This window comes from Sminthopsis crassicaudata, chromosome 2 (genome assembly GCF_048593235.1).
Source record: "Sminthopsis crassicaudata isolate SCR6 chromosome 2, ASM4859323v1, whole genome shotgun sequence".
NCBI lineage: Eukaryota > Metazoa > Chordata > Mammalia > Dasyuromorphia > Dasyuridae > Sminthopsis > Sminthopsis crassicaudata.
The window spans coordinates 528292756-528300665 of record NC_133618.1 but is presented as its reverse complement, the minus strand read 5'-3'; positions in this window follow the sequence as shown (position 1 = coordinate 528300665).

The window sequence follows — 7910 nt, the reverse complement described above, 5'->3', positions numbered from 1 at the left end:
TGCCTCAGTTTCCTTATCAGTAAAATGAAAGGGAGAAAGAAATGAAAATTATTATCTTTGCCTAGAAAATCCCAAATAGGGTTGCAAAGAGTTGGACACAATTGAAACAAGTGAACAATATTTTTTGGGGGGGTTGGTTATTGGTTCATTTCTTTTTTTTTAAATTTTATTAAAGCTTTTTATTGACAAAACATATGCATGGGTATTTTTTCAACATTGACCCTTGCAAAACCTTCTGTTCCAAATTATCCCCTCCTTCTGCCCACCCCCTTCCCTAGATGGCAGATAGTCCAATAAATGTTAAATATGTTAAAATATATATTAAATCCAATAGATGTATACATGTTTATACAGTTGTCTTGCTGCACAAGAAAAATCGGATCTATAAAATAAATAAAAAAACCTGAGAAGGAAAACAAAATGCAGGCAAACGATAACAGAAAGAGTGAAAATGCTCTGTTGTGAACCATACTCAGTTCCCACAGTCCTTTCTCTGGGTATAGCTAGCTCTCTTTATCACTGAACAATTGGAACTGGTTTGAATCATGTCATTGTTGTAGAGAGCCACGTCCATCAGAATTGATCATCATATAGTATTGTTGTTGAAATGTATAATGATCTCCTGGTTCTGCTCATTTCACTCAGCATCAGTTCATGCAAGTCTCTCCAAGCCTCTCTGAAATCATCCTGCTGGTCATTTCTTACAGATTATAATAATATTCCATGACCTTCATATACCACAATTTATTCAGCCATTCTCCAATTGATGGGCATCCATTCATTTTCCAGTTTCTTGCCACTACAAAAAGTGCTGCCACAAACATTTTTGTACATGTGGGTCCCTTTCCTTCCTTATCTCTTTAGAATATAAGCCCAGGAGAAACACTGGATCAAAGGATATGCACAGTTTTATAGCCCTTTGGGCATAATTCCAGATTGCTCTCCAGAACAGATGAATCAGTTCACAATTCCACCAACAATGCATCAGCGTCCCAATTTTCCCACATCCCCTCCAACATTGGTCATTATCTTTTCCTGTCATCTTAGCCAATCTGAGAGGTATGTAGTGAGTGGTATCTCAGAGAACAACACTTTTTTTAAAAAATTAAAGCTTTTTATTTTTAAAAACATATGCATGGATAATTTTTCAACATTGACCCATGCAAAACCTTGTGTTCCAAAATTTTCTTCCCCTTCCATCTATCCCTTTCCCTAGATGACAAGTAGTCCAATATATGTTAAACATGTTGAACAACACTTATTAAAAGAAAGGTTTAAAACTGAACCTAACCACCACAACTTCTTGTATGTGTGCACCTAAGAAAGCTGCCTATCTTGTCTACCCCTACTCTCATGTCTCAAGGGCTTTTTCTAATAATGCCCAACAATATTTGAGCCACAGTATTTTCAAGAAACAAGTTATAATGGGATTGAAGTCCTTTTTTCTAGATTACAAATCAGTACCTACCAACTTAAGCGCACAGTTTATATCATCTTATCTCTTTATAGAAAAATCACTTAATATCTTAGGACTTCTGTTCCCTCATATGCACAATGAGGGGTTTGGAATAGATTCAAATCAATTTAATGAGTTTTTGTTAAATGTCTACTATGTGCCAGGCACTGTGCTACCTATTAGATATACAAAAGCAAAACAGTTTTAACTTTAAGGAATTTAGATTCTACTGAAAACTAAGAACAAAGTAATTTTGATGAGAGTAAGGAGAGCAATGGCAACTGGGGTTATTTGGACATGTTTCCTGGGGGAGGCAACCTATCAGCTGAGGCATAAAATATGAGTTCTAAGAATCCCAGGTAAGGAAGGAGAGCATTCCGGCCATGGATGGAAAATGGAATGTTCTAGTTAGAAAAACACAGGTCAGATGGTTTGGTTGGAATATCAAGTACCGAATCCTATGATCCTATTTTTGATACTAAACCAACTTCAAAGAGAAATGTAATTCATGTAGTAGACAGAAAGTGGATCTGAAAGAAAGGAGGATCCCCATTCAGATCCTCCCTCTGTCAGCTATTGGCTGTGTACTTCTGGGGAAATTACTTCATCTCTTAATGTCCTAGCAACTCTCTAAAAGTCTAAGTTTCAGAGAAGTTACATAACTGCATCTGTTTTGGTAGATAAAATTCCTCACATGTAGCAATTTATAATGATGAAATCATTGGTCCAACAAAAAAAGCAAACAATGACAACCACAAGAACAACAAATAGATCCATACCCATGACAGTCTCAAAATGATTCAATATTTTAAACTTGGTAGGAAACTTTTAATGCTTTCTTTTAAGTTTAAATAAAGTATAACTATTATTTTCTCCCTTGTCTCATTAAGTTTGTTATGATTTTCACTTAGAGAAACTATATTAATAGTTTCTATTTAATTGTTCCTGTTTTTTATTATGTATAGTTTCTAGCAGCTTATCAAGCATATAGTGCAAAATTCACCTGTGCAACCAGTTTAAATATAGAAAAAATAGTGAATGGTTCATTGGCTTTGGAGTCAGAGGACCTAGATTCAAATTCCAGTTCTGAAGCTGTGTGATCTTGTGTGAGCCACTTAAACTTCATGGGATTCAGTTTCCTCAGTAGTAAAAGGAAAAGGTTAGACAAGTTGACCTCATGTCCCTTTTTTCACTATACCTATTAACTTAAGATCATAAATCAATAGATCTCTAATAAAAATGGATGACTGATGACAATTTATACATTTTAGCCAACATTTCTACAATTTTACCCTTAAATATCTTCAAAGCTCTTATGGGGTGGGGAATGGCTTCTAATCTAATTTATTTACATCTTATTTTAATGATTTAGTTTTACCAACTTTACTTCTAATTATATTAATTAAGATATCCAATAGGTTGTTAAATCTTAGCATTTCTATTTTCATATATCTTTCATATGTAACCTTCACTCCACTAACAGTCAATGATACTAGTTCATGTCTCTTTCCCACATTAATGCTTTTAAATCTCTTTTAAAATCTCTCTCCCTCTCTCCCTCCTCCTCCTTTTCCTCCTCCTCCTTCTCTTCCTCCTCCTCCTTCTCTTCCTCCTCCTCCTTCTCTTCCTCCTCCTCCTTCTCTTCCTCCTCCTCCTTCTCTTCCTCCTCCTCCTCCTCCTCCTCCTCCTCCTCCTCCTTCTCCTCCTCCTCCTCCTCCTCCTCCTCCTCCTCCTCCTCCTCTTCCTCTTCCTCCTCCTTCTCCTCCTCCTTCTCCTCTCCTCCACCTTCTCCTCCTTCTCCTCTTCTTCTTTCTGTCTGTCTGTCTGTATGTCTCCCTGTTTCTTTCTCATCATCATGATAATATGAAGTAATATTTACTTCCTATGTGCCAGGCACTGTGCTAAGTGTTTCACAAATATTTCCTTTGATCCTCACAACATTATTCTTGTTTTATAGGTAAGGGAACTGAGGCAAATAGAGAGTGAGTGACTTGCTCAGGATTACACAGCTAGTAAAGTGTCTGACTCTGGATTTGAACTCAGGTCTTCCTGATTCCAGGCTTGATACTCTATCCATTGTGCTAGCTTCATGGTTAATATACTTTATTCTCTATCTCCATCTCTTAGGGTCTGTGTCAGTCTGTCATTCTGATTTCTAATTTTCCCCTGTTACCCTTTCAAAAAAATTTAAAAACATTTTCCAGCATTTATAAGATTTTTGATTTCCATTTTTTTCTCTTCCTCCCCTCCCCCTCTCAGATGGCAAGCAATCTAATATTGTTTATAAATGTACAATCATATTAAACATATTTCCATAGAAAAGTCATATTATAAAAAAAAGAATCAGAACAAAAGTTTCCCTATTACTCTTTCCCTGATGCCTATAAACAGTCATGTGTATCCTGTCCTTAAAAAACTTTCAGCTGACCCTACCATCCTTGCTAGGTCTCATTCTATATCTAACTTCCTTTTCATGGCTAAAATCCTCAAGGAAGCCATCTGTGCTCCAGGCCTCTATTTCCTCTCTTCTCACCCTCTTCTAAACTCTACTACCTGCTTCCACCCTCATCATTCAACTGAAACTGCCCTGTCCAAAGTTACTAATAATTGCTAGATCTTCTGGCCTTTTCTTAGCCCTCCTACTTTGAAGCATTTGACACTATTAATCACTTTCCTATATATCTTCTCTCACTAGATTTTTAGGACCTTGTTTTCTCCTGGTTCTCATCCTATCTGACCATTCCTTCTCTCCTGGCCCATCAGCCAGGTTACATTCACTAACTGTGTGTTCCCCAAGGTTTTGTCTTGGACCCTTATCTCTTTTGTATGGTATCACTTGGCGATCTCATCAGCTCCCCTGGGTTAATTTTCATCTTTATGCAAATGATTTCCAGGGCAGTATATCCAATTCTAGTCTCCTTCCTGAGTTTCAGTCCATATTACCAATTGCTTTTTGGACAACTTGAATTGGATGTTGTCCCGTTGGCATCTCAAACTCATTATGTCCAAAACAGAACTCTATCTTTACTCCAAACATGCTTCTCTTCCAGACTTCCTTACAAAAGTTAAAATTCTCACAGTCCCACTGTTCTTCCTGAATTCATTTCAGTTTGTAGCCGACTGTCATCTTACACTCCTTACTGACATTCATCTCACATATTGTCTGTTGTCAAATTTTGTCGTTTCTATTTTCCCACCATCTTTTACATACACCCTTTTCTATTTACTCATACACATATATTTTATTACCTCACCCCTAGACTATTGCAATGACCTTCTAATTGGTCTCCTTTTTTGTTCTTCTTGCCTTATCCCTCTTTACTTTATTTCATTCCTTTGCTCAGCTCCCAAAACTCAAGTCTTAACAGTGTTCCTCCTCCCAACACCAAATAATTCCAGGGATTCTCTATTACCTGCACAATCAATTGTAAGGCCCTTTCTTTAGCAGCTAAAGCCCTTCATAACATAGCTCCTTCTTACTCTTCCAGTTTTCTCATAAGTTATTCCCTTCCACACTCAGGTTCATCTTCTATATCTTTGCTCTGTCTCCTGTGCCTGGAATGCCTTTCCCCACCTCTGACTTTTAACTTCCCTGGCTGCTTCAAGATTCAGCTCAAATACCCTACATACCATCTTCCTGTTACCCCTAACTACTATCATATCTTTCCTTCCCACCACCTTAATTTAATTAATTCAATAGGTATTTGTATTTAACAACTTTACATTTATATTATTTATATAGTTATATGCACTTGTTGTCTCCTCTATTAGAATATAAGTTCACTGCAAACAGGGATTCTTTCATTTTTTTGTTTGTTTTTTTTTACTTATATCCCCAACATCCAACATAGGACTTGGCCTATAGGAATGTCATAGGGAATAAGAAGAAGTGAAATAAACATTATGGTACATACTACATGAAAGTTTCTGTGCAAAGTATTTTTACAAACATCTCATTTGATCCTCAGAATAATCCTGGAGGTAGGTATCATTATCCTCATTTTACAGTTGGGGAAACTGAAATACCAAAATATCACACTGCTGATAAGTATCTGAGGCTGAATTTGAATTCAGGTCTTCCTGATTCGAGACTCAACTTACTATCTACTGGGCTCCCTGGCTTACTAACCACTAGACAAATACTTGATTGATTCCATGGACCTCTTGTTCATGTCTTTCTATAACTCCTTTGCAGAAAATCTCTAGTTATTTTTGGGGTATCATTTTAGTACTCAGATTATATATCTGTTCTCTTGCTCATACTACTTGGCTGATCCACCTTACTTTACAATTACTTTTTCTGAATGCTATTTTTACAATAATCTTATTTCCTTTATTTTCTCTATTTACCTGAAACTTTTATTCTTTTGGATTTAGTATTCCACTTTAAAATCACCAGGATAATAATTATGTTAAAATATGCAATTTTATTTCAGAGATCAGTTTATTATTGAAAATATAATACAATTTTCTGAATGCAATATATAGCACATTCAGTTCAAAGTCTGTATCTTCTTTTTTCTTGTTTTAACTAGGGACTTCTTAAACTTTTTCCACTTATGACTCTTTTTCCCTTGAGAAATAGGCAAATAAAATAGATTTATAAATCAAATATTTACTGACATTAAATCATAAATAATTTCATTTTAAAACAATTCTTTGATTTGCACATAATTTTACAATTTATTAAAGATGAAAGCAAATTTGCATACAATGAGATGATATACTTGTTTATTATTTAAAAAAATAAAGAATTAAATCTTGGCACAATATTTAATACCTTTTTCTATTGCCAAACTTTTTGCAATCTCACATACGTTTACTTGACCCCTTATGTGGTTGCAACCCACAGTTTAAGAAGCTTGTTCTAACTTATGTTCTCTTTCTCTCTCCCAGAAATTTCTCAATCAGACGTCATTTCTCCCTGCATGTATCCATTGTTTTAGCATTGTCTTTCAAAGATTCATCAAGCACATGTTTAATTTATATTGGATTGCTTACTGTCTTGGGGGAGAAATGGAAAGGAGAGAGAAAAATTGGGAACACAAAGTTTTGCAAAGGTGAATGCTGAAAAATATCTTTATAGTATTTAGAAAAATAAAATACTATTTTTTAAAAGATCAAGGCTGCCGTGGGAGTAACAAACCTTTAGTATACCCACAGGCTGGCACAGATACCTATTAATGAATAGAAAAGGCTCATGTTCATTATAATCATTATAACAAACTAGGAAGTAAAAGCATGACAGCATGTGTCATCTGCTTGTATCTGATCATAAGATGTAATGATGGTTCAATCATCCCTATGGATGGGGTGATTCAGGTACAAAAATTAATTGCCTGAAATGTGCTGCTAGATCCTGGAATCTTTGGGATCAATAAGGTAGTCCCCTGTCTCATGGATTTACAATCTGGTGGAATTAGGGAGAAACTATAGACTATGCATATATACAAAAAACCACAAAAACAAAATAGAACCTAAGTGCACAACAAAGGTATAAAGGGCTGTGCCCGGCTAAAGGAAAGTTAACTGAGATAATCAGGACAATGTGGTGAAGGAAGTGAAATTTTAGTTTATTAGTTTGGAGCTGGATCTCAAGGGATGGGGAGAAAATCAACAGGAAAACAGTTCAAGAGAAAGACATAGCGTCATGGGGCCAAAAATTCCGGGTCACCCATTGCTACACTGCGTTCCATCTGAAATAGACCCCAGAAAGTAACTCAGAAATCCCCATTCAGAGATGTGAACTAGTCAGAATCTGATCCATTTTACAGATGAGGAAACTGAGGCAGGCAGACTGAAGTGACTCGATGAATCATATAGTTAGTAAGTGTCTGAGGACATATTTGAACTCGGGAAGATGAGTCTTCCTGACCTCAGGCCCTCTATCTTGTCACTTCTCTGCCCCAGGTAGGAGGTATAGTCCGGGGTATCTGGGACTAACAAAGAGGAGACACAAAGATAGATCTGTGATTCCAAATCCACCACTGTGCATCTGGGTCATGTCAACCCCTCCAAAGATTGGGAAGCATTCCTCAGTGTTTGTGGAGCAGTCAGGTTGGGGTCTGAAAGAGCTCGGACCGTTTTCTTAAATAGATCTTTAGGCTAGTTAAATAAGAGGAGAAGTGGGTGGGGGAGGAGAACAGGAATCGATCAGGCGGCGTCATCTCCAGGAACAAGTGGAGGGAAGCCTTGTCAATTTCCACCGCAAACATTCAAGTTTACAAAGTAGCAGATGAGAAGATCTATTTGCCTGTACAAGCAGCCCGGTGGAAGGCCTGCAAGTTCTGCTGGAATGCGGTTAGCTCCCCGAAATGACCCCTCATATTTTGCCTTCCTTCCTCCGTCTGCAACCACATCGGGGTGCAGGAAGAGAACGCTCCGGGAGCCTGGGGGGAGGGGGAGAGGCGATACTTTCATGGCCTCTCACACCCTCATGCCTCCTCCTCCCTCC